The sequence below is a fragment of the Simochromis diagramma genome, unplaced genomic scaffold, assembly GCF_900408965.1.
Source record: "Simochromis diagramma unplaced genomic scaffold, fSimDia1.1 OVJJ01000308.1, whole genome shotgun sequence".
NCBI lineage: Eukaryota > Metazoa > Chordata > Actinopteri > Cichliformes > Cichlidae > Simochromis > Simochromis diagramma.
The window spans coordinates 1,111,227-1,139,160 of NW_024386785.1; the positions used below are offsets into that span (position 1 = coordinate 1,111,227).

General features: G+C 42.2%; 1 protein-coding gene and 1 long non-coding RNA gene across 7 annotated transcripts in view; one reads left to right on the top strand and one right to left on the bottom strand.

The window, feature by feature from the left end:
- Window positions 1–8,779: 8,779 nt before the first annotated feature.
- On the bottom strand, window positions 8,780–9,392 carry LOC120728018. The gene is made up of 3 exons (XR_005694624.1): window positions 9,298–9,392; window positions 9,012–9,125; window positions 8,780–8,904 (listed from the first exon to the last, which is right to left on the bottom strand). It is a non-coding gene; the product is annotated as an uncharacterized LOC120728018 (long non-coding RNA).
- Window positions 9,393–11,068: 1,676 nt separating this feature from the next.
- magixa (MAGI family member, X-linked a) overlaps window positions 11,069–27,934 on the top strand; it is a 61,106-nt gene continuing 44,240 nt past the window's right edge. For 2 of the 6 annotated variants that reach the window (XM_040022674.1, XM_040022673.1), the window contains exon 1: window positions 11,071–11,452. The gene's annotated coding sequence lies outside the window, so the exon portion shown is untranslated. Of the gene's footprint in view, window positions 11,453–27,934 lie in introns of all 6 variants that reach the window. The other 4 variants (XM_040022670.1, XM_040022672.1, XM_040022675.1 and 1 more) reach the window with 3 other exon arrangements.

A 27,934-nucleotide genomic window follows, 5' to 3' on the forward strand; every position in this document is an offset into this window, starting at 1 on the left:
GGCCATCGGCCACCAGGTGGGCAGTTTGTGCCGTACTTCAGCTAGAATGGAAAAAAAGACACAAAGGTGGATTTATTCTGTGTCTTTATGCTGTCAGCTGCCTCTTCTTCTCTCATTCAATCATGAAACTGATCAATGATCAGCTGATCCGCTTTTCTCTCTTGTTTATCTCCCACTTTGCACCAGAAAGAGGAAACCAGCGGATGTCGCGTTAAACAACAGCAGCACGTTTAAGCTTGATCAGCTGTTGTTAGAATTTATTTAATATTACTTTCTAGTATCAGCTGATGTTTGCTGGAGCCACAGCTGTAAAGCTGCTGGTCATGATGTCGGTTTGGTTATGTGGTGAGAGGGAAACATGAAGATGAAACCAGGAGATGTCCTTACTGGATCATCAGAGCTGTGATGGAGAAACAGGTTTACCTTTTAGGTGACATGAATGAGTTGAAGGGAAGTTATGAACTGTTTCTGAGAGACAAATAACACCAGGATCCTTTTCTAAGTAGCTGACAGCTGGTAACTGCAGGGGCGGGTCTAGCAAAGTTTTGCCAGGGGGGCAGGTAGGGCATTAACAGGGAGAGGGGGGCACAAAGAAATACTTTTCTTTTTTATTCTCATTTAAAAATGTCTCGCTTTTAATAAATTATTATCTGAATCTTACAACCAAAGTTTTTATCTGATGTAAAATGTATAGAAATCATACATATACCAGCAAGACTGTACATCACTGTCACAACAGCGTTTCTTTTCATTCAAAGGCTTTATGTTTTTTTCCTATAATACCTGCTGGGCCGGTCTCTAGTCAAAATGCCCGGGCCGATTTTTTGTCCCAGTCCAGCCCTGGTGGAGGACATCTACTCATCGGAAATATGCTTGGGCAGGATACTAACCCAGAGTTTCTCAGAGTGTGAATGAGTAAAGCACTTAACCATAGAAGGAAGTGCTTGTATGAATGGGTGAATGTGGCAAGTTTTACTTGGGCTTTGAGCGCTCAGATATTTTAATTGTGAAAATCATTTTCACAATTAAAATGATCCAATTTCTCTAAAAGCTTAAAAGTAAAAGTGTAAAACATAAAAAGCCCAACATTTAACTAAAATTGCACAAATACAACATATCAAATGTTAAAAGGAGTATTTTTATTTTTAACGTTAACATTTTGAATTTGATGCTAGCATAAAGTCTCTACAAAAAGTAGAGAGGGCAGGGCTGTCAATAAAACACATGACCGAGCATCTTCCAAACCCTGAAACTTAATCAGGTTTAAGGTTTAAGGGCATAAAAACGGCAGAGAGGCTCTGTCACGGTTAAAGATGGGAAGAGGTTTAAAGCTCTATAGATTACTACGTGGGCCACTAGGAAAAGAAATTAAGAATCTGGAGATTTCATCATGTAACGTAGATAATATCATTAAAGATTCAGAGAATTCAGAGAAATCTTTATACACCTGGGACAAGACTGCAGACTAATATTAACTGCTGGTGGTCTTTAAAAACAGACTGCTTTGGAAATATCTGCGTGTTCTCAGGAGCAGATGTGAAAATCACTGTGAGCAAACAGTTCATTCCTGCATTCACAAGTGCAGATCAAAACTATACAATGCAAAGAAAAAAATCATTAATGTGAAAACAAGCCAATCGGAAATAACTGAAATCATTTTTGGAAATGACTGAAACCTGCGATGAAGAGGAGACACATTATTATCAGAATCCACGTGCACATGGCGCGGGTGGCTTTCATATCTGTGAAGGCACAACTGGCCTCCTGCAGCCCACACCTTTCACCCCACTGAAAATATTTGAAGTGTTATGAAATAAAAATGAATAAAGCAGCTTGGATCCTATATGGGGGAGGAACGGGGAAACATTTTTCTTTCAAAACTTTTTTCCACAAAATCAACAGAGTTATTTAAAAAATAAGAAGTGATACAGTTAGTTTGTGTTTTATTCCTGGCATTAAATTTAAAATGAGTATTTATTTGCTTATTTATCAACAGTGGTCTTGGTTTCAGATTTGATATGCTGATATGTTGTATTTGTTCTGCTGTCAGTTAAATGTTTCTGTTTTCAGTGACATTTTACAAATAGTTCTCACATTTTTGGAAACATTTCGTTTGCATTTTGTTTCATGACTAGCAGTGATTACATTTTACAAGGAAATAATTTCTTTTGCTTTTATAAAACAATCAGCTGGGTTTTCACCAGTAACCCTGATGCAGAGGGTGTTTGGGGCAAGCTGCATGTAAGAAGCTGACAGTGGAGGTAAGATTTCTGTGTAAAGATGCAGTTTTAATGAACATTGATTGGTTTTAGTGGTTTAAATTCAGTTCAGGAGACAAACATTAACAGTACAAAGATGGCAAACTGTGCATTGCACTAGCTGAGACCACATCCTCATTGAGGTTTGACAGTATTTAGCGACAGGTGGCGTCAGCATGAATTGAGGCTGTGGTTTGGAAAAGGCCTCAGAGGAGACTAACAGCGGCAGAGAATGAGTTCAGAGTATACAGAGAAGGCTGCAGAGTGCCTCTACCAAAAGCCCTGGAAAAAGTCCTAGAAAACTTTCGAAGAGTTTCAGGACAATATTCAGTAAATACACAATCTAATCTTTGGGTGCAGCAGCTGTCATGCCAGCAGACTTTCAGTGCACAGGAAAACTCTCTGCTGTGTCCTACTGAGGCAAGATGGTTTTCATAGTGGATAACCTCCAGAATACCATTCAATAAATATCATTCTTCAGTTTTAACACTTAACAGCATCTGTTACTCTGGTGACTCTGGGTTCTCTCAGGATGCCCTTGTAGCTTCAGGATCCTACAATGTGCTCAGAGGGCAAAAATAAGAAGATAGGAATACATTTCACTGTCCCACATGGGAAATTTGTCCTGAACAAACAGGCATACACATAGCTGCATTAAAATAATAAAAAATAACAATAAATTAAATAAGTAATTAATTATGTTTATGTTTCCCATGAAGCAAACGTTCAAGTGCACAACAATGTGTCCTTTTAAACGGACTCTTTATTTAAAAGTGCAATAGAAGCTGGTAGAAATTAGAGCTGGTAGCAGTTTGTTTCACTGTCCTGGAGGGTAATACTCGTACTCTAAACAAGTCTCTGAATAACTCATAGTCTAAGCTGATTTCTCACATAAAAAGTCGACATGTTCTTCCTAGGAATTTGTCTATATCGTTCTCACTCCCGGGGCGTAGTATACCGACGTTTTGTCACGTCCCGCGGCGTTCCTGATGAACGCAAAGGTGACCTTCCGCGTTGTTACGGTCTGCGCCAGGTTATGGCTGAATTCCAGTGGAATGACGGTCCCGCGGACGTTCCAGCCATGTGTCCCAGCCCTAAACCAAACCTTATCCCTAACCCTAACGTTACTGCTAGCCTGAACCAGCAGTTAAATGATGTAAAATAGTGTTTTCCAAAGCGATTTTAAGAAAATGAACGAACATGTGTAGATTGAGTCCAAACAGTTCTCATGTGTTCTCCTCAGGAACGTGTTGGGTACCCGAAAGCGTAAAATGTTGACGATTTGTCACCTAGCGTAAAATATTAGGCTTAGGGAGTGAGAACGTGTTGAAAAGAAAAAGTTCAAAGCAGGATCGAGTTTAAGTTCAGCCTGTATGGAGAAATTGCCTTTTAGACTTGAGTCACTGAAGGTGTCCGGTAAGCTTTCTTTATGTCTCACTTTCACCATAACCTCAAGGTCTGTGTCTCCAAATATTCTTTGTACACTAATGGAAACCTGCTCAGACTTTAATGTTGCCTCAGCCTGGATGAGCTGAAACAGAAAAAAACATGGCACCGTCCACATACTTGTGATCGAGACTACAGATGGATGGATGGACAGAAGCTATGTCCCCATCAGATCAGAGATGAGAGGATGCAGGGCAGTGTGTGTGTGTGTGTGTGAGTGTGTGTGTGTGTGTGTGTGTGTGTCCCTAAGCTTCTATATTAAGCCCCTTATAATCCTCGGTGCTGCTGCTGCTGGACTCAGAGAGGATTTACCTCTTTCTCTCCTTTCACTCGTTTGTTGTTTCTCTCTAAATAAAGGACAGAATAAAAAAACAGTCTGAACTCAATCCTGAAAGCATTTCGGATATTTACTGTTAAAATCAATCCTTTGGTTCATGCATAATCTTCTTTTCCAAGTCAAACCAAAAAGTGTTAAAGAAAATTAGATTTTTGTGTTTCCAGCCTGTTTTAAATAAAACCCACCACTTTACTGAATGCGTAGCAGCTGGAGCTAAAGATCAGTTTCCAGGTAGAAAGCATGTGACAATCATGTGCCACTCTCCAGAGGTCTGAAAGAAGTCAACATGGAAGTTTCAAAAATGATTGCAGTTCCTCTTATGTCCACTTGAGGCTGGCTTCCATATGCACCTTTATAGCAGAACTAAACACCCTGGTCTAAAAAAACAAAGAAAGAAAAAGAAAGGAAAAAAGTTTAACATCAGTCCAGTCGTTTATTTATTTATTGTTACTCATCCATCCAGAACATCGGGTTTAACTGGATCTCTGTATTTTAAACCTCATGCTGATGCAAAAGTTCAGCAAAGAATGATTTTTAAGGAAGATGAGAACTTTCTGAAAAGTCATCTTTATTTTACAGAAGTTTTATTGAATCAGTTTTTTCCTTTTGTATCTTTGCCTGGTTTGGTAATAGGACTCTAAACAACAAAAATGGACTGTGACTTCTGGTAAAACCTGCCAGCAAAATCTCAGGATGTTGGCAAGACGGGCTTTTGGGCACTTTTAACAACCATGAGCTGTTAAAGGCTCATTCTGTTATTACTTTTAGCCACCCAGTCCACAGTGAGTTTGACTCTTTACCCTCTGGCTGTTGTTTTAGAGTAGCTGTAAGGAGAACCGAAAGACTCGAGACTTCGTCTATTCCTACTGCAAACCATCGCCTTAATGACCAATATCCACTTCGGGGCTTTTTATCATTATTTTTATTCTACTTTTATCTTTTTTTTTTCATTTGTTGTGACACTGTTTTATTCTTATGCATTGGATATGCGTCTCCATGTCTTTTGTCCTGGTTGTGTGTATGTTGAACGTCCTTCTTATAAGTATGTATGTTGCACACATAAGTTTCTGCAAGACCAAGTGGTCAGAGCAGGACCTGCAGGGAGCGATTGAAAAACAGCCCAGAGATGCGGCACATACACAGGCAGAGAGACAAAAGTAAAGACAATAAAAATAAAAATGAAACACAGAAACAACCAAAAGCAAAAGTTATAAATGTCAACGTCATAAAAGTAACTCATGCCAGAAACAAAGGTATTAATAGTCAGGCAAACCATCTGCAGTCTAAAGTATCACAGTATCACAATAAATCCTGTCTGTCTCAATTTTTTCCCCATAATCCATATGGATGATGACATCATCTTTTGTATTAAAAACTGATCTTTGCTGCCTCCTGCTGGATTAAAACGGCATCACAACCAGTGTAGACCACAAAGAAGATGGAAAATAGGGTAGAAGAAAGAAAATGAAAGATAGTCCAGAGAAAAGAAAAGAGAAGGAAGATGCAGATGAGATACAAACGAGGTATTAGTAGAAAGGAGGAGGAGAAGGTGAGGAAAATTACAGAGCAGGAAGACGACGTTAGATCCTAGAAGACTCGTGGGGTTTTCTGTGTGATTGTTTTCCTCTCTCGAGAGTTTTAAATAAAAAGTCTTCCAGTGGAGTCTGTCAACCTTTGCAATGACAGACTTGAGGTGTGTGCATACACCTGTGTTTGAAGGTGTGTGCTTTTTTAAATTATTATTTTGGGCCTTTTTTCATAGAGACAGTAAAGCAGAGAGAGAGGAAGACATGCAGAGAGGCTGCAGTTCAGACTTGAACTCGGTCCTACTGCACCCTGGCCCTACGGTCACCGGCTCACCCACTAAACCGGTGTACAGTTTGCGCTCTGTAATCAACTTTGTGCTGTAGTCCTATTATTCTCACATGAGATTATTTTAACAAACCAAGCACATTTTGCCTGATAAGGATTTTTATCCTCCTGTACCTTTACTGTATAAAGAGCTTAAACCTCCAAAGTTTCAGGAGTGTTAGTCTTTATAAGAAGTGTTTGTGAACTAAAAATCAAGAATGTGGGATACTGTTAGTCCGTGATTTGGAGAGCCCAGCGTGTGCTCCCGATGCAGGAGGAAATAATTCTGTCAGGGAGACCTACCCTTGGCACGACAGCTGTTGTGCAGGTGAAGCCAAAGGCAAGATATGCTTCATCATATGTTCTAGTCTTTGGCTTGGAAGCATATTTGGCGATGTTTCAACCTCTGCTTTGCATTTGTTTGGGAACGCCGTCAAGAAACCTGTCCATTATGCTAGCAGTGTCCAAGCATTCTTTTTTATTTCTTTTTCTTTTATTCATACCGCCCCCTGCTGCAATGGCTGTGTGTGCCCCCCACTTTGGGAACCACTGGCCCAACCGGTCGCAGCAGATGGCCCCTCCCCCCCGTCAGCCTGGTTCTGCTGGAGGTTTCTTCCTGTTAAAAGGGAGTTTTTCCTTCCCACTGTTGCCAAAGTGCTTGCTCATCGAGCTCAGACCTGCTGACCCCATTCTGTGATTTTACATGTCCTACCACTTCATGGCTGAGTTACTGTCATTTAAAGTTGCCTCCACTTTGTTATAACATCACTAACAGCTGACTGTGGAATATTTAGTGACTCGTTGCACAGGTGGCATCCTATCTCAGGACCACGCTGGAATTCATTGAGCTCCTGAGAGTAACCCGTTCCTTCACAAATGTTTGTAGAAGCAGTCTGCATGCCTGGGTGCTTGATTATACACCAGTGGTCATGGAAGTGATTGGAACACCTGGATTTATTGATTTAGATGGGTGATGAAACAAAAGTGATGTTTGTGGACAAATTCCTGCCTTATAAAGCCAGTAAATGAAAACTCTCCTGGAAAATGTCCATTTTCTGTGGACAGGCTCTGAAAGTTAGTAAGGACCATAGATCAGTGGATTGGTGCTGCTTTATACAATAACCAGGCTGAAACAACCTTGAAAACACAACTGTAATTAGTAGAGGAGCATAACACATTTATTGAGGGGGTAAAAAAACAAAAACATAGAGACTTGTTTTCCTGAGATAATGAGATATAGTCCATCTAAAGTAATAAAACAGAACAGAAGTTCTGAGCAACCCTTTCATGAACACACAAAAAAACGCTGTTTTTCTGACTTAATGAGACCCCAAAGTCCAGCATGGAGGAGGGCCTACAGCGTCTGCTGCTAATTAGCTGAGCCCTCCAACAATATTATTGCTCAAACATGCAAGTATCTCAGTGTTTCAGACCCAAACTATTTTTTAAAACATGGATTAAAGTAAGCAGGGAAGGCAAATCGAGCTCTGAAGTGAGACTCGTTTAGGATTTTAAAATATCTCATTAATAGAAAAATGCAGCAGATTTGTTTTTTAATGAAAAGTTTTCTCAGAAATCTAAGTTAACGGGCTCATTAATGAGGAAAAAGAGGCCAACTTGTTTTTCTCATATAAGCGTGTTATGCTTCGGCAGATTAATGCACCGACAGTTTCAGATTGAATAGGTGTGACTCTATGAGCAGCTGAAGGAACATAAGCTGACTTTGAAGCCGTGTAAGATTTTGAATTTAGGAGTTTTATTTCTAAATGGGATATTCCCTCACTCGGATCTTGATATTTGTTGTGCAGAATGTCTTCAGACGTCACTGTCAAGATCTGAAGCTTCAGTTCCTCCTTACACAGATAAATGTACAGGAACACACACTACAAATGATGAAGTGCTCATTAGGTCTCATATGACAGTACAGAGACACTAATGGACCAGAGAGAGAGAGAGTGTGTGTGTGCACGCGCCTGTATGCCTGTCTTTGTGAGGACCAGCACAAGTTTAAAACCTTTTGGGGACTTTGCTTACAGTCTTAATTTTGAGGCTTTAGACCAGTTTTAAGATTCAATTTAGAGTCAGGCGCAGGTTCAGGGTCAATGACCTGGGACTGCAGTAGTTCTTGCAAACATACCACCGCACTGAAATACAAACAGTGTGTGTGTGTGTGTGTGTGTCTGTGTGTGTGTTTCCCAGGAGAGCTCATACCGCAGAAACAAAGAGCTATTTATTAGCGTATCCACCTGTAAATCACCACAGAGACCACAGACAGGGTAGAGTCCCATCCACCCACTCGATAAGACTGAAAACATAATAGTAATAAAACTTTATGCGATTCATATTTATATATTTAGAGTATGAGAACACATAACACCACCACAAGAGAGAGAGATGATCATTTTCACTTTGAATGCGTCCAATGTTAATTTAAATTACACATTTTCATTTATTTTAAAAATGCTGAAGTCTCCTTCTTTTAAAGACATGTAAAGACATTATGTGATGTTTAGCAGATATAATAGTTTTACACTCGCTCGCAGCGGTGAGGAATCTGACTGCAGATTTATTCTTTTATTTTGGTCAGAATGAGCAGCACACTCTCCTGCAAGTCTGAGGTCATGAGGAGTCTCAGCCAGATTGCTCTCTCTGAGCTTGTGGGTGACTCGAAAACTGAAGTGGGAGTTCAAAAGCATCATGTTCATAAGTGGGAGTAGAGTAGTGAAGTGATGAGTTTGCTGTGGTAAGGAGATGACAGCAAAACTGTCAATGTGCTGGCTGGTGTATGTTCTTTTACTTTGGTCTTCTGGGTGTCTCTGTCATAAACTAGGGTTTGTGTTGGACTCACGGCACAGGACTCTGAACAAAAGTTGAATAGGTTTATTTACAAGAAAGTCAGAGACTAGACTTGAGACAGAAAGGGTTTCCAAGTAGCGAAGTTCAAAGCTCCAACAGGTTAATCCAGAGTTTCCTTTCTCCACAACAATCTCTCTCGGATCCACCTCCAGGTTTCTGCAAAGAAGAGAAAGAAATGTAAGTAATGTTAATGGAGTGAAACAGCGCAAACACACATGTTGAAGGAAGCAGTGATAGTGATAGTTCAACAAGCAGGCACCAACTCAAGGTCTGACTTGGTCTTTCATAGCCAGAGAATCAGGTGATTACCAACAGGTGAGTTCATCACTTTCAGGTGTGCAGGACCAAAGTGCAGGAATCCAGAAGAGACCCCGCCCCTGAAACACAAAGGTGTTTTAACTGTTCACAAACATGCTTTCATATACACAGACAGAGAGAGAGAGCATCAAAGAGGAGAGAACGACAGAAAGAGGGAGTCAGCAGGGGAAGACTGGAGGACCATGACAGGTGGAGAAAGGACAGACTGGGAAACTGAAGAACTGAACACACCTCGAAATAGCTGTCCAGAGATGTGTTGTAGCTGCCCAGCTGAGCCTCTCTGAGAGCGAGGGAGTGTTGAATAGGTCTGAGTCTGCTGAGTCCATTCTCTGGCCTGATCATTGTCATAAACCAGGGTGTCGGTTGGAGTCAAGATGCAGGAGTCTGAGGACATTTCAAAGGTCATACAAATACAGACAACGAAGAGAATTGACCATTTACACACTACAGAAATCTAGTTTCCTTGTTTATTGCATCTAGTAGTAAATGTGACGTTTCGAGTGCACTTAATCACGGATGATGGATCACAGTGACCATGACCAGTGACAATATTATCCAATCAGAGACTCACATAGGAGTAATACGTGTTGCCTTGGAGTCAAAAATCAGTACTTAGAAAATAAAAAAGAAACAACAGGAAACAAATAACAAATAACCCAGGAACAATCAGATGGACAGATGTAAAACCTACTCAGCCAGTTAACCACATATCCACTCAGGTGAGCAAGTGACTGATAGAGAGCAGGAGAGGAAGAAAACTGGCAAGAAACAGAACAAAAGAAGAGGAATTACAAAATAAAACACCTCTAATAATAAGCAATAAATCCAGACCCTCATATGCGATACAAGATGGATGGATGAATGGATAAAACATACACAAGGTGTATGTTTTACTAAAGGCAGAGTTTGAAACTATGTGTTGTCCGGTGTTTCTCTGTTTGAGGATCTTTTTTATTTCTCTTTAGCATGACCTGCTACAGACCTGAAGGACATCAGGAACTCTGCAGTCAAAAGTGGAGGAGCAACCTGCAGCAAGCACACCAGAAGAGCCAAGCTTTGAACTGAGGTCCTTACTTAACATTGCTGTGATGAATAAACTTTGTGAAGTATGCGTCACTTTGTGTCAACTTGTGAGTCTTTTTTGTTGTTTTACATCTCTTTGTATCTGTTTCTGTCATCAACACAATCCACAACCATTTATACTCCTAGAGCTGAAACCTTACAGTAAATGCAGAAAAAAGGAAAAGGAGAATTTGAAAAAGGAAACAAAGAGTTTTTCCAAAGTTCACAGCAGTGCATTTCGTTTTCTCCAGCTGTTGTATCTTCCTCTGTAACGTCTCTGAATCTCTGTCCTCCCGTGCTCATATAGCTGAAAATACACACAGAGGCCGATGCTGCGCTGCATGTGGCAGGTTAATAGAGGTGCACGACAAGCAGTTGTGATGTCATTTTTGGCGCGAGCCTCTGTTCGCAAGGACGACAATGGCGAGGATAAACTGCCTGTTAAGCATTTGAACCCTGTGGGCATAGTCGGGCCCCTGCAGTGTTGCACAGAACTATCAGTTTATAGCTATGGCTCACACACACACACACACACACACACACACACACACACACACACACACACACACACACACACACACACACACAGTCATGTTCCTGTAACCTCAAACCCAGTGTGAGTACTGAAATGTGATGAATTACATAATGAGGTTTTGGTTTTGTCCCCCAGAGGGAGCCGAGTCCCCACAACGTGAGTACGCAAACCGACTGATGTCCCCACAATATCACGAACACAAGAGCACACACACACACACACTAACAATACACACAGATACTCACACTCGCTGATGTCAGCCTATTGCCCCAACCACACCCCCCACACATCACGCAGACTCCTCCCTCTGAAGGTGGAGCTCCCCCCCACCACCACCCCTTACACATTATCATCAGACCCTCTTTCCGCTGTGTGTGAGGAGAGAGAGGGAGGGCGGTAGAGAGACATTAACTTGTCATTGCTTTCACAGTGTAGTAAAAGCCCCATTAAGCTGGTGCTGCTGCTGCACAGTTACCTGCGGGCATCACACACGCACACACACTCAGTCATACAGAAAGACACGTGTACGTTGCGCTCAGTGTTTCTGTGTAACAGTGTGTGTGTGGTCTTCCACCTTTCAGCGCTTTGCATTTTTACCTGCAGTGGAGATCGCGCACACGCCCCCCCCTCTCTCACTCACTCTCTCTCTCTCGGCGCGCACGCTCCTCGCGCATGCACGCAGCAGCAGCAGCGGCAGCAGCACCGAGGGAGCGATCAATACGCTAAAAGCCCGGAGAGGATTTAAACCGGAGCGGAGAACCGGAGGGGGACTCGGCAGGAATTATGAAGGTAACGGAACAGCAGAGGGGGGTCCCGGTTTGGCTTTTATTTGCTCGGCTCCGGGGCGCGCGCGTGCATGTGTGCGCTCGGCCGTTTTGACCGAGAAACCCGGTTTGTCGGAGCGGTTTCTGTTTTTTTCATTTTGTTCCTCTTGCAGGTACAAACGGCGCTGTCAGCAGATCCACAGCCGACCCATGCAGCCTACTGTCCGGGCTCAGGGGCAGCGGGCTGTCGGTCACATCCTCCATCAGCACCACGTCTCTATGTGTGTGCGTGTGTGTGTGTGTGTGTGTGTGTGTGTGTGTGTGTGTGTGTGTGTGTGTGGCACCGTGTAAAATCAGAACTGCGAGTGTAAAGTAACAGCTGGTTTGGGATCAGTGTGAGTGGACGGGTGACACCGTGTGTGTGTGTGTATTTACATGGTGACCAGCAGCTGGGTCTGCGCTATAGAAGCCGCTCTTTGTCTGCTCTGACCGTTTGTCATGAATGGCAGCAGGAGTAAGAGGAAGAGGTGTATACATATAGGAGGAGAGGGGTACAGTGGGGTGATGAAGAGTACATTAAGGAGGATGAGGATGAGGAGTTGTCGTGTAAAGCACTCCACACTGCAGAAGGTGTTTTAAGCTGAAGCTGATTTACTGCCAAGGATGGAGAGATTAGGAGGAGACCTGAGGGAAAATAACGTTTTGGGTTTTGTTATCATTGTAGTGGAGAGGACAGGGTGTGTTGTCAGGGAGGAGGAGCTGGTTGTAGTATCAGATTGTGGGTGATGGTGTGTTTATGTATGTAATGCGTGGAGTGTTGCTGGATGCTGCAGAGCTGTGAGGATGCTTTTAATCTGAGCTGTTCTGATGAAGAGTGATAAAAGGGGGTAAAGTGGGGGGTGTATCTGGCAGCCAGCTCTAGGACACTCTGCTGAAGGAGCAGCTAAACAGAGAAGCAGTTAAACGTTTCAAACAGCGCAGAATGGAAATGTCTCCACACTGGATAAAACTGCCATCAGTCAGCTCTTTTTCATTTTCAGTGCTCGCGCTTTGGTCCAAGAAGGAAAGTGTGCTCCAGCGTTTTTCTGTGGGGTCACAGTGTGGAGGGCCTGAGGTTTGGTGCTGGAAAATAACAAAACTGGACTTAAATGTAGGGTTAATGGTATTAATGAATCGATCACAGATGCAGATACCAATGCATTTTCATCCACGATCATCATGTGGTGCTTTTTAGGCTGGATTTAAACTTTGCTTTGTAAAATAAAATTAAAGATGTATTCCCGTTGTTGACATAATTTATTTGCGTTGCTTTGATTTCAGCTCAGTGTGAGAGTCTTTACTGTATGTACAGGTGTCTCCCTTACCTGCTTTCACTGTGTTCATTCCTCACAGACACCTGACCCGATGCGACTGAAAGTGAAACAATATTAATCAGGGTTACTCTGCCTGCATCCACCCGCCAATTCAGCCCCTCCCACAGTCCAAAGACATGCATGTTCAGGTTAAGTTTGAGGTGGATGCAGGTGCGAGCATGCATGCGTGATTGTCTCATTATCTGTCTTTGCAATCAGATAATGCATGGTTCATGTGCACAGAGGAAGGCTGAGTGACATTTTCCTACTGAATTTGATTAGTTTGTGTTTTGTGTTGAACTGTTAAGAATGAATGAACAGATCAAACTGACATCCAGTCCAAATATATATATATATATATATATATATATATATATATATATATATATATATATATATATATATATATATATATATATGTAGATATATAAACTTATATCTGTGAGGAACAGGAGTTCACCCATTCAGATCAGCCAAGCTTAACCCAGCGTACAGATGACAGTTACAGCTGGTGTGATTTTTATTTTACAACTTGCACCTCTGGCAGGGCGAGTTTCACTTTTTCCCGTTATGAAGGAAGGTTTATAGCCCAGCAGATCAACATGGCTTTGCTCCAGCCGCCGTCACGGAGACAAAGAAATCGGCTTTTATGTCTTACATGAAGTGGAAGTAATTTTGTTTTTGGCACTATGTTGCATTATGCATATCTGATGTTTGTGTTTTGAAATGGGCATGTGAGAATGGATGACTAATAAATGAAGCCGAGCCTGAAAAATAAAAATGAAAAACGTTACTAAAAATAAAGATTATATAGACCCCCCCCCCCCGCCCACCCCCACACCACCCTCCACTACCGTTCGGGGACACTGGCGACCATCTCTGTCCTGTTTGTTTGAGAGCCGAGGTTTTCAAGTGTCTCTTGAAGCATTCTCTCAGCCTCACATGTTTAATTAATGCCTGTTTCTGAAGTCTTTTGCACACATGACGTCACATGGCCGTGTCCAGAGTGTTATTCTAGAACAATGTTCGACATTTGATCTTTTTTAATATGTAGAAAACAGGGGGAACTATTCTGATTCGGATGGAAATGCTGTGTATGGTTTAAACGAGGAAGCTGCCTGTGTAAATCACACATAAGGAAGCAGACATGATGCTCGTTCAGTGCAGCGGACTATTACCTGCTGCTGCTGTTACATTGGTGCAATGGGGACCTGGCAGGTAAAAGAGTCTTTAATGTCCAATCCAACTGCATCAGGCCTTTTTGTTCTCATTTTCACCTCCATCAGATGATGTCTAGAAGACTTCAGGGCTACAGTGCATGTGTGAAAATGGCTTATAGAGCTGGTTCAGGGATTTTTAGCCTCTGAAAAGGACTCTGAAAAGTCTCAGCAGCCTTTTTATGTGCACTTTAGTAAAAGACGTGACGTACGTCAGAGGTATATTCCTTTCTAGCCTTCAGGAGCTGATGAGGTTTCTCAATAGGAACACCTGTATCCTCAATAAACCTTTTCTCAATGTTTTCCTCTGTGCTCGTCTGTTTTTAGAAACACTTGGGAACCATATCTGATGAGAAATTGATCGATTGATTGAGCTAGCATGTGTCGTGCTTCCTGTCTTTCACAGCAGGATGAAGACTGGAGATATTTTCGTGCAGCTCATTATAAACATGGATTTGTGGATTCAAGCTGAAGTTGTTGTCAAGGTTTAAATGTTTGATCTTCGTCACTGTGCCTCGGTTTCGACCGGGTCACACACAAATATGTTGATGGACAGGAACCTCTTAATGATGCCACTTAATTAGGAACAACTCTAGACTTTGCTCCAGAGTTCCTGTCTTGCTTTTTAACAATATCAATCTTTTTTTTTTTAAACTGTTCCTTTTGTTTGTGCTGAGAGGGTGGAGCTGGAGAAACTTGGTGAGAAAGGCAAATCTTTTGCAGTTGCATGAAATTCTCAGAGGCAGAATTTTAAACAGATGCTTGAAACATTTCTCAAAGATTTAGCTCCGTGTTGACGTCACAGAATCATGCAACTGGTGCAGATTTGTGCGCAGCATCTTTTGAAATGGTCTGTTTGACTGAGATCTGGTGACTGTTGAGGCCATCTGAGTCAACTAAACTCATTGTTATGTTCCAGAAACCAGCCCGATGTTGTGTCTGTGCATTTTTTTTAAAGAAGCAGCATGGCTTCAGTGTGATAAAATGCAAGAGACCGTCTGCTGCTTCTTTCTCTTAGAGAAATATAAATGCAGCCAAAAATCACAGCTCAGCCGTAGGGGTGGGCGGTATAAATGGTATATGGTAGAAACGATATGAATTTGGCCAACGGTAGAGATTTTGACTATACCGCTCTATCACGATAGCGCATGTTGGTGGTGTCATCATGCTGCACCTGTTTTGGTCGAAAGCATCGCAGCGGCTACAAACAATATCATCTGCAAATTATGCCGGGCGACAATATTAGCGAAGAGACGAAACATTTTTTAGAATATGAGGAAAGCCAAAAACTGCGCTTCCTCCACTTCTGTACCATTGATTCATTAATGTTGAATTCTCTCGCAGCTGCTCTATTCCCATGTTGTTGCAGTATATTAATGACTAACCTCATATTGTGGATGGATTATCTCAGTTGTTCTCCTGACTGAAGTTTGGTCCATTTACAGCATCCTGCCATGCGATTGCATTTGTTCCTAACCATCGGGAACCCTCACATTAACTTTTATCGAGTGGAAAAAAGTTGGCTTCATCCTCCAGCTTCACTATGTTTGTTATGCTAACATAGCTGTGTTGCTAGCGATCACGTAGCACATCATTATATACCAGCTAGTCCAACTTCAGTAACCCTACAAACGTCACTGCTGTTTAGTTTTCTGTCTTCATTTATGCTGGAAGTGATAGCAGAGCTGTACGTTTTATTTTTTTCAGAAATCTCTCAGTCAGAACATGCTATATCATGTTTAGGTGGAAACTAGCGAGCTAACTTCCTGCTAACTTCTAACGCCGTTAAATTTAATAAATTCTGTTTTCATGGATGCCTGGATGTTAAACTTAATTGTTACACCTGGTAAAACAGCAACGCTGATCATTTTATTAAAGATGAAAGAATTTAGATAGTTTTTAACTCTCAGTGATGCTGCAGAGTTCATTTGACTTTGGGACCTGAAGCGGACGGAGTTTTGGGCTCCTGACTACGGTAGCCGTAATGCTCCGACAATCCATCAAGCGGTGCGGCTTCGTACTTTACCAAAGTCGTACTAAAACATTTTTGACAGATTTTTGAGCGCCATGTGCCACATAAAATCAGTTCGAGGTCAGTAAGCACAACCAGAATTCATACATAAGGTGTATCCGATTATAAGGCGCACTGTCAATTTTTGAGAAAATTAAAGGATTTTAAGTGTGCCTTATAGTGCAGAAAATACGGTATACAGAAGAAAAGACTACATCGTTACCGCACATGCTTCAAATTATACCGCGATATGGATTTTAGGCCATATCGCTCAGCTCTAGCTCAGCCTGTAACTCATGAGATGGGTGGTTCTGTCACAGTTAAGACAATCAGTGAAAATTAAAAAAAGGTCATGAGGTCCTGGGTTTGAAGCCCCCGACCAGCTGAAGCCCTTCTGTGTGGAGCTTCTGTTCTTTTCATGTCTGTGTGGGTCCTCTCCTTCCCCCTAAATGATTGCCTGTCTCTATGTGATAGTCTGGCAATGTGTCCAGGGTGTACCCTGCCTTTCACGCTATGAAAGCTGGGATAAGCTCCAGCTCCAGCAACCTTGAATTAGATTGGCAGTATGGATGAAGAATGGTTGGAAATTTCAAACAGGCTTTGATTATTGACTCTTCTCGTGAGCATTGAAGCCCGAAAACATCTTTCAGCACAGCTCTGTCAGAAATATGACATTTGTGTTTACAGCAGTTCTGGGTTTTGCTGTTTGAGTGGTTGGTTTGGTTGCAGAGGTGGTTGGTGGTCTTCTGTGCACACTGCTTTGGGACTTGGATGATGGAGTTTTAACTATGGGTGTGCACGCTGCAGTTACATAATGGCATTGATGTGCATGGAGGAAGGCTGAGTGACATTTTTCTGCTGAATTTGATTAGTGTGTGTTTTTTCTACCCTGGTCTTGTCTTTGCACTAGTGCACAGAAATATGATTCTATAGACTCGCTGCACTGGTGCTGTATAGTGATATAAAATAAAAAGGAGAAAACACTCTCAGAACTAAATTGAATTCTCTGTTGTGCATGTCATCAGTTTTCTCCCATGCATAGCTCTATACAGCTTATTTTATTTATTTTATTGATCGTCAGTCATCCGCATCACAGGTGTTGCTGTACTTTCAATCTTGTACTGAGTTGCAGAAGTCTTTGGTTGCTGCAGTTTCAAATATTAAATACAGATTATTACTTTTCTTTATTACTTTCCCATAAGTATAGAATATGTAATTTATTATGTAAACTTTGTACAACAAATAATGTGTTTTACACATTTTTTTCAGAAGTGTTCATCACTCTGTTTCTCAGTTTTCCCTCTTGCACCATGAAGGACAGTCACAGAATTCCATTGTACTCTGTGCAATGCCAATAAAGGTTCGTTCATTCATATGTTAATGACTCAAGTGTCTGCCTCACCTGAAGTCATTAAACTTTCCTCCAAAAGTATTAAAAGAGGAATGTAAAATGAGGTAGTGGGGTTAAGAGAGAACAGCTTTATGAAGCCAGCAGAGAAAGAGTGTTTGAAGTGTGTTAGGTGAGAGCAGGCAAGGTGTTGCCCTCGGGTTAATATTTATCCAGGGCTCCAGCAGGTGACAGATTACTGAACTCATGAACAAACGTAGCAGAAATGCAACAGAACAACAGAGCCGAGTCAACACAGAAAACGACCGAGCAAACAGAGGAGCGGACCGAAGAGCAGTGCCGGCTGTGTTCACAGGATGAAATATTAACACGATTACGATCATCACAGTCCTAATGAGTCCGGAGGCTCGACGAGTCTGAGGCTCAAACTTTCATCGTACCAGAGAGCTAAACAGCTGAACGGATAATAAATGTCGAGGAAGCTTCGCTGCACAGTTTCATTTCACAGCGTGCAGATTAAAGCTGCGGTGGGCAGAAATCTGGAAACACCAGTGAGTCAGTGCAGGGGTTTGATGTATTGCATACTGCAGCCCAGTGCTTAGGGATGGGTATTGATAAGATTTTCACGATTCCGATTCCATTTTCGATTCTGTTTAACGATTCGATTCTCTTATCGATTCTTTTTAAAAAGGAGAACACTAAGGTCGAATAGCTTAGAACCTTGTTTTATATCTTCTCTTTGAACAAGATAGAAATTTAGGAGTAACATGGCCTTACAAACCCAACAGTGAGATCTTAAGAGATCCAGCCTACGGCTCTTCCATGGGGTGTCACAGGGTCCCCAGGAAAAAATTGTAAATGTAAAATAATAAAATAAATATTCTTTTGTAGCAATAACAAAGTATAACATAAATTATTCTGTAGCAATTACACAAGAATATCCAGTAATGTCCCTGCCTACAATTAAACACATTCACTTACTGAAAATCGGGGGCATCTGCTGTGGCAAATGGGTGCAAGCCTTTGACCACAAACTTAGTCACTGCTCGGTGACATTCGTCTATCCTGGCCTGAAAGGAGACGCTACTGGTAGACTGCAGCGAGAACTGCCAGCATCTGAGCCAGACTCTGTCTGTCTCATCATGGTCACCTAAATGCACAGTAATGGCAGGTTTTGTAATAAGGCAGATCGCGCTAACATAATATGCACTGTTAGTTGATTATTTACCTGCCGCATTAACGGGAGAGGACGTGCAAACGTTACCGCTGCTGCTGGGTTGAGATTCACGAGTCCGGAGCGGAATTAAAAACACAACATTCATTTAAGGTCATCGTGTGTTTTGTGAGCAAATGCTTTTGCATATTCGTAGTGTTTCCTCCCTTAAATGAAATATCTACTTTGCAAATATTGCAAGTTTCCCTGTTGTCATCCGTTCTCGTAAAGTATGACCAAACTTTTTAGCGTTTGAGCCGCTTAGGCGCCGTGTTTCCTGCCAGGTAAATGACGCTCCGCAACGTGGTGACGTCATTCGGGGCGACTGGAATCGATAAGGGAATCGTTTGCAAAAAATGGCAAACTATTCCAAGGAATTGAAAGAGTGGGAACCGGTTTTCAACAAGAACCGGGTTTCGATACCCATCCCTACCAGTGCTACTGTAAAGTTAGCAGCTTAGCTTTCCAGCTGAAGAACAGCATGCTGAGAATATTATTGCCATACTTGTTCAGAATGTATACAACATGAATGCAGACACTGTGGTTTTGAACATCATCTGTTTAGAACCACGACTCGAAACAAGGGTGGAGAGTAGTGAGGTTATCCGCTAATGTTAGCAAAGCTCAGTTAGCAAGATGCATCCATCTATCTGCTAATGGATAAACAACAGATTAATAAGCCAGCTAAACACAACATTGTAACACAACAACCGTTGAGATTTCTCATGTGATGTCATGTGTACATTACTTAAAAGTTGTTTGCCATATTGGATGTGGATACAACCACTGGTTGCTAGCAAAAAATGGGTATTCACCAAATGGTTGGCAGTGGTTCCTGGAGGTTGCTCGGTGAAAGAAGTTGCAAAGAAGCCAAAAATCTCCTAGTGATTGCTTTGGTTGCCTGTTGTTTTTCCATGTTTGTCTGAAAGTACTTAACAAGTACCAGAGTGGGAGTAAGAAAAAGTGTAACCCGAAGTGGAAATGGCGAGGATTCACCTTCAAATTAAAAGCCGACAGCCAACATGTTTCATAAGGCAAAACTTTTACCTTGAAGGAAACGGTCTCTGTGTCCAGTTTGTGTTTCACTTTTCACAGCTCACTACAGCTCAGAGGGTAGCTGGACAGTGTTTGTGGACATGTCCATCATTTCTATTCAAACTATGACCACAGAGGTTTCTGCCAGCTGATTGGGGGAATACACATTTTCCCTTAGCGACAGGTGGCTGCCAGATGGTCACTGGCCAGTCTCTGAGCTTGTGTAACTGGGGCTTTATTCACTTGATCTTACATTGTCACTATGATTAGGACACGTCAAAAATGGCAGCCAAGTAAAAGTCACATGATGAGTCACATGTTCATAAAACCTCATTGTACAATATGTAGCCCTAATAAAAGTGTAGCCCACCAGGATTCCTGCACTTAGTATCACGATAGCTGTTCATCAGTGACTGTCCACTCAGTCTGTTGTCAGTCATTGTCGTCTTCTTCACAAATCTGATTTCTATGTTCCCGGCTTCGTATCCGATTGGCTGAATCCGTCCCGAGACTTCGCTGCGTTACAAACTCTGACTTGTTTGTTTTACAGAAAAGCAAAATAATTAAAAGATGTTTTTGTTTGCTTTTAGTCACTTGCCAGCTTCTTGTTTGCTTGTTTACAGAAAAAATAAACAAAACCCAACATCTCCAGACTGCTGATTAAGCACCCAAAATGTTAACTTGAAAATGAGTTTAACAGCAATTATCCTTCTGCAAATGTGTTTGGATCACAGCATGAGATGATTCAGACACAGCGCAGATCAAACACATTAGCCAAAGAAAAAAATCCTAAGATCCAAGATCTGCTGTTAACTATTGCAAAGACTGAATTTTCAAAACAGTGTTAAAAAATCTGTACCTACAAGATTATGCCTGATGGCGCCAATGGTATTGTTTGTCAGGTAGTTACATTCAAATGGCTCCAAAGCACGCCAACATCATGAACATGATCAACAGGTTCATGTGTCAGCAAACCTCAAAGCAGCCATGCTCCTATTTTTAATCCTTACCAGAATTCACATGGCTGAAATACATTAAAAATATAACAGCACAGCTATTATGAGTGAGAAAGTATCTGTAGAGCCATTTTTCTTCTTGGACCATTAAAAAGCATTTTAGGTTTTAATTAAAAAGCATTAAAATGCTCTTTATTGCTTTAATGTAGGAATCTGACTGGATTAATTGAAGTGGCCATCAGAGGAACTGCAGTCACTTCCCTGGAGGTTGCTACTTGGTCCATCATCCTTTCGTTGCCACGTTTTTCAGTGTTGGGCAGTTGTTGCCACTGTTTAGAGACAACCTTTAGGTGCTGGATTTTTCACCATTAAAAAGGCTCCCAGCCATCCGGGGGAGGTTAACAGCCAAGAGACCTGTAATCGGCTAAAGTCTACTCGACTCAAGTGTTGAACACAGCAGCTAAATTCTCACGAAATTTATATCACGATGTAGATAGAATACATTTTGCTAGATTTATTATACTTGGATGCCACTAAAATACCATCAGCAATGCCGAATATAATTCAGCACACAGTATGAGGTGTGGCCAAAAAGTTCAGCTACCGTGCCTGTAAAAAGCAAAAAGCCGTACTTGATTTAAATTTGGCTGCCCTTCCCTCTAAGGTCATCTGCAGCGCTCCCAGCACTTCTGTTATGTTTGGATCAGTCTGTGAAAGTCAGCATAACATAAATAAGGATGGGTGTTTTTTTGAGCTACTCTAGTGGAGTCTCAGAATAAAAATATAGAGCTGTAAGTGATCAGAACGGGTCTTCTTCAAATTACCAGTGCATCAGTTTTAACAGCAGCGTGCCTCTATAGGTCTATAAGTGCACATGCTACTAACTATTCTTTTTTTTTAGTAAAAATTAAGTGTGATTGACAATGTAAGGACAACATGTTACATCAGGTTAGTAAAGGTTTGGAAATTCCTGCACACTTCAGAGTCTCAGCTTTAATTTGAGACCACTGAGGAGCTGTGAACATTTTTATATGAGCGTAAATGTAATTGATCAAATGAACATAATTATAAATAGCGAATCCTTTGCAGGCAATGACTCCCAGAAGTCTTTAACCTATCATGCAACAGCTTTGCCTTGCTAGTGATGACTTGTGCATGCTGCACTGCTGCTGTCGTCGGGTATTTGTGGCTCTTTGAACATTTTTTGTCAGTGAAACTAATAAAGGAGGAAAAACAAACACGTTTTCAGACGTCTCTGAATCAAAGCGTCTGCCAGATGAGCAGCACTCTCCAGAGTCCCTGTCACTTCAGTGTTGGGATCCGTCTAATCTCTGCACGGCTCCTACCTTTTTCCTGGAGTCTGAGCTGATGGTTTTGATTGATAGGTCTGAGCTCTGCTGGTTTCTGTTTCAGAATAATCAGCTGTGTTTTCTGGAAACAGTGAGGTGGCTGTGAGTTTCAGCAGCAGCAGCGTCTCTGCAGTCTGACTCAGCCGATCTGATCCAACTCCAGCTGATCACTGCAAACAATCAGCTGATTTCATGGATGTTTCTTCTTCTGGTTTTAGATTTTACAATTTTTGCTTCTGGGAGGATGAGGAGCTGTTACCCGATCAGAGCTCTTAGTCATCATTCATGGTCATCATCCTGTGGAGAGTAGCTGCTACTTCCTTTAACCTGTTGGAGAGGCGGTGTTTGAGTAGGTAGATTCACGTTGGCTGTCTCCACAGCGATGGCCCTCTTATGACATCATCCAAAAGGCCGTCCTGTCTTCCATGATGTCATCAGTAGCTACAGATCCAGAGCGACAGCTGCTGTCAGAGCTGCTCAGCGTCACAGCGCGGGAGCTAGCAAACATTCATGCTCCCCGGCGTGCAGCGACCTCTGACCTCTTCCCTGCTGGCTGGATGCAGAAACACATCGCTCTGAATGTTTGCGTTCAGTGCAGCTTTAACAGAAACTGTTCTGCTCTCGGCTATTAATTAACTGATTCACGCTGTGAAATCTGATGAGACAGTGTAGCTGTCAGTTTGTCAGAGGTCCAAACGCCCCCAGGTCACTACGAACTATTCTCATACATGAACAGGAACACTGCATTTCTTAAAATCTGTCAAAATGAAAGGTTTTCCTTTGTTCGGGATGGCCTGAATACTATTTTCATGTTTTGTTGTATTAACCAATGCAGAGCCGCAGGGTGTAGGGTTCAGTTGTGTGTCCTTACTGCAGAAGGGTTCTGGGTTCAGACTTGTTGGTCAGTTGGTGGCTTTTGAGTTTGTATGTTCTCAGACAGACATGCTGTTAGGTTAATTGGTGCTTGCTTGTTTTTCTCTTTTCTTCCTGAATGCTGTGCTCTCTGCTGGGTGTGACAGGAACTGCATTGCAGCCGTTTTAGCCACAGTTTGTGGTCAGATTGACTGCAACACCTGTCCTCAATCCTCACCTGCCCTTTATTTACAGTTGGTACCATTAAAGGGGCAGGAGCTTAAACAGCTGTTAGGGACATCGGGTGAACTGAAAGGGTCCAGTTTAAGATGAATGAGAATTTGAACTGTGAATCATGCAGAACAACTCGAGAAGAGCCCTGGACTAAAAACACAGAGCTGGAAAGCAGCAGAATCGGTCCCATTTAGGACTGACATAAGCACAGCAGAGAGCTGCTGGTGAAGCTGATGTGCTTGCATGTTACCATGGTTACACAGACACAGCTCATGAACAGAAAGTGGATTTTATTTTCTCTCCCTGTATTTGAGAAGTGGCCATTATCAGAAACACTGCATAGCAGAGCTTTTGTTCTCCAACACGTGATGCAATACGAAAAGCTTGAGTCCTACTGAGGTCAAACCAGAGTTTGTGCCTGTGTGACGTTTCTGAGTTTTCTCTCATGGTCCAAATAACTTGTTTAGGTCAACTGGTAATTGTAAATTAGTCGTGGGTGTGGGTGAAGGTGCCAGGGTAGACATGTTAGTCTACCCTGTGACTCTGAGTTGGATAAACTGTTAACAAAATGGAGAAAAGGATGGATGGATGGTGCTTTACGGCTTACAGACTGCTGAACATCCATCTATCCATCCATTTTTTACTTTTTTATTTGGGGACAGCAGCCCAGACCTCCCTCCCCATCCCTTTCCAACATGTCCAGCTCTACTGGCGGGACTCCGAGGCAAATCCAAGCCAGCCGAGAGGTATAATCTCTCCAGCATGTCCCGAGTCCACCGCTTGTTCTCTCCGCCCAGTTGGACATTCCTCAAACACCTCACGCCCAGTAGGTATCCTGCTGTGACTTACTCCCCATATGAGGAAGGATGCTCATTTCCAATGCTTTTAACTGCAGTCTCATTCTTTTGGTCACCATTCAGCACTCGTGAGCAAAGGTGGGGTTTAGGATCTTTAGCTTTGTTATGAGGAAATTGTATCTTTAGAAAACTGTTTTTTTCCCTGATGAACTTATGTGAAAACACCAGGTGACACTAAGAACTAAAGGGTTAATTAGTGAACCGATACAATTTAATGCCATTATTATTGCAAGTTTAAATGAGATAAGAAGGGAACAATAATGTTAATTATGGTTTGGGATTTTGAATTTGCATTGAAAAAAAGCAGCTGCAATAATTTTAGAACTTCATTTCATCCTGTTATTGTGGGATAATGGGCTAATTTTCCCTATTTGTTGTGAGAACAACGTTTTTTTTTTTGTCTGGTTGATTCCAATTATCAGAAAACAGCTGAGATAATGAGATGATTAACTTATCTGAAGCTCACAGGCTGATATAAAATGACAGTAATAACAGCTGTTTTCTAATTCTCCCCAAATCTGGGAGCAGAATATGGATTTATTTAGTCAGGCTACATAAAAACACCAGTGAGAGGAGGGAAATACGAGCAGAGCTTGCTCCCGCAGCCCAGCGACTTTAACTCTGAGTCTGCTGACTAACTGCTTGCTCTGCACTTTGAAGAAGAGTCTCATTCAGTGCTTCTATAACTCCAACCCATTTCCTAGAAGAACTACAGAGCTTTGATGTTAAAGACTACAACTCCCAGTGGAGTGAAAGATTCTGAGTTATGAATGATGTGTTTGAGATGAGAGCGGAGAGACCTGAGAAAACGGCTTTCATCTCAAGTGGAGTCGTCTGTTGCTGATAAGTCGTCCCCACTGAGACACATCACTGCGCCGGAGAAGGCGACGCAAAAAGAAGAAGAAGAAAACGCTGTGAAACTCACAGGAAGCCTACACAGTGTTGCGAAATCGATCAATGTAGAGCAGTGAGACAAACCACGGAGGCCCCAGAGAAGTGCAATCAAACGATGAGTTTATTAACACACAGGAGAAAACATCAGCTTATGTCTTCTGACAAAAATACATGTTGTGGACACTTATAAAGCAGTGGGGTACACGCCCCCCCATGGCGTCAATTACAGATTAAAATAGGTTCCAGACATTAGTCACAGTTAATGGTACATCTTTAATGCCTATAAACAGACATAGAACTTCTCTTTTCTATAACACCTTCCATACAAGGTAATAAACTTCAAGCCCTCAGGGTCTCTGGGGCTAATTATTGACTCTGGTCATCTGTTGCCAAGTAGACTAAAATATAGTGAGACACCAAATGAGTTAAGGCCGCAGGCCTGACACATTCCTAGATTATATGTGTTATATGTATTGTAAGCATGCATTGCAGTTATCCTTCTATATTCTAGTTTCCCTCAGCATGTATCACCTGGACAGTCACGCCAGTGAAGCTTAAGACCCTTAATGAACCGAACATCAACTCGAAATAAGCACAAATATGCAATGTGTATGAAATACTTCTGTTAACATAGTGGAAGGATCCTCAAATGAACATCTTCAATAAACAACTTTAATGCAATATCAATACTGTGAGAAATATTATTAGATGAAATAATGCTGTAAAGAATGTTATCAGTGCAATTATAATGATGCAGATTATATGGCAGCAATAAAAGAATTTCTGTATCTCCACATTCCCTCTTTTGACATTCCAAAAAGGAATGTCACCACACCTCGGGTTGTATCACTCCTCGGCCCACATTCTGGCTTCCAAGTTCATCAGGTAGATTGAATCCACCCGTCCAGGGTCCGCAAATGGTAAATGGTAAATGGCCTGTATTTATATAGCGCTTTACTAGTCCCTAAGGACCCCAAAGCGCTTTACATATCCAGTCATCCACCCATTCACACACACATTCATACACCAGGGTCCAGGGTCCGCAGCCCTAGCCATTATCTTTACCAACAATCCTTTGACACAGGGAATGATACAACAACCACAGGTGAGCAGTATCCCTAAAAGTGTAGCGAATGAAAACATTGCTGACATAGCCAAACCTTTCCACCGTCCAAACACGGATGCCATCCAGCTCTCCAGCGGGTTTTTGATACCTGAGTGCTCATGCATGGTTCTAGACAGAGTTTTCAGACCCTCCAGAGCTCGGGTTACTGAGCCATCTGGGGCAGTATTATTGGGGATAAAGGTGCAGCACACGCCCCCTTTCTCCGCCAACAACATGTCAAGGGCCATTCGATTTTGCACTCCCATCAGCGAGGTCGGACACAGCTGTTCCGCAAACCCCTCCATGCCGTCTCTGGTTAGGTTAGAGAGTCACAGCAAATTATAGTGAACATAATTTATACGATCAACATTCTTGTTTGGAGTTACCCATAGGAATATACTTTCAAATCCTGAAGCAACTTGGTCTGCTAGTTTATACTCATTTGGAACTCCCCTGGGCACCCCTATGGAGTCAATCCAGGTGGGTGAGTTGAATCTAGGGTTGTAAACATGCGTCTCCCGGGTCCCTCTTTTTGCCAAAATGTGTCTCTTACGTCTGGCAGCTAAAGTGCGTGTGTTAGATTGTGGTATGGCTTTTACCTGATTTCCAATGAGTATGAGTGGAGCTCCCAGCCGCACCATCGCACATGTCCCTACGCTTCCCAGAGGAACCTGAACCAAAAGGAGTGCTCTGCCCACAATAATAATACAACCCACTTCTTGCCCATGTTCCAATCAATGTACTTGGGTCACTTACATTATTGGTGGTTCTTCCCGTGCGCGTGACAGCACACCAACTTGGGTCGATATCTCCCACCTTGTATTTTACCTTATCTGTAGAGAACTTAAAACATATATAATTATCTTGTTTTGGCATAAATGGTCCCACTGTTGCCTGTTTTGAAATGGGAGGGAAAAGTCTGGACAACAGAGTACAGTTGCCAGTACTCACTGCACCTTTACCTCTCAAAAGTGATGGCAGGAGAAATCTCACCCTGATTTCCTATAAGAAATGCTTCAAAGCCCACCATGAAGTTATTTCATGTCAAGGAGCATCTAGTCTCCAAGTCTGAGTAACACGGAGCTGGAACGGTTCGATTTTTGTGAGAAACCAGCAGCGTTTGTTGGTGTCTCTGATGAGGGCCACAATTACGATAGTGAAACACTAACATTGTTCTCCATGCCTCTTGGAGGTGGATGAGGTTGCACCAGAAACGTCTGCTCTTTTTCCTTATTTTTCAGGTTAATGGCTATTCATAGCCGTTACTGCTAGTTTTTCAGGACATGAGGGGCATTAACGTCCTACGACCTGGCGTCCACATATGTGAACATCATATTTTGGGTTGTCTTGACCAAAATACCTAATTTTACTCTACAAGGGCCTGATATCGACTTACGAGGACGTTATACTGCCACTGTTCTATCAAAATTTAAAACGAATGTCCTCATATGTTGATCTCATTTTTCTCAGAAACAAAAATTAGGTAAAAATAAAAATCTGGTAATTCTTTGTTTTTACATTCATCAGGTCCCAATCAGCCCATATAGCAAAGAAAAATAAAAAATGCATGCCATGAAAGAGTTCAGGTCTTAGGAGGTTAAAGTGGAATTTCTGGGAAACCCTCGGAGTTCAGCCCCTGGGCCTTAGAGCAGGGGTGGGGAACTCCAGGCCTCATGTTCTGGTGTCCTGCAGGTTTCAGATGTGTTCTTGGTCCAACAGCTGATTTAAATGGCTAAATGACCTCCTCAGCATGTCTTGAAGTTCTCCAGAGGCCTGGTAATGAACTCATCATTTGATTCAGGTGTGTTGGCCCAGGGTGAGATCTAAAACCTTCATGACACCAGCCCTCGAGGCCTGGAGTTCCCTGCTTTAGAGGGCTGGGTCCATTTATGTAACTTCTGAGGCCTCAGTCTCACAGGCCTTGAGCCTGCTGTGACTCCCTGTCAATGCCAACAACTCACCAAGTGAAAGTGAAACCTGAAAAAGTGCAGCACAAACTGGAAAGGGTGAATGTTCACCTGGTAGTGCGTTACCGAAACATTTTAAAAGTTGCAACTTTTACTTGTTAAACTTAAGTTTCTCCA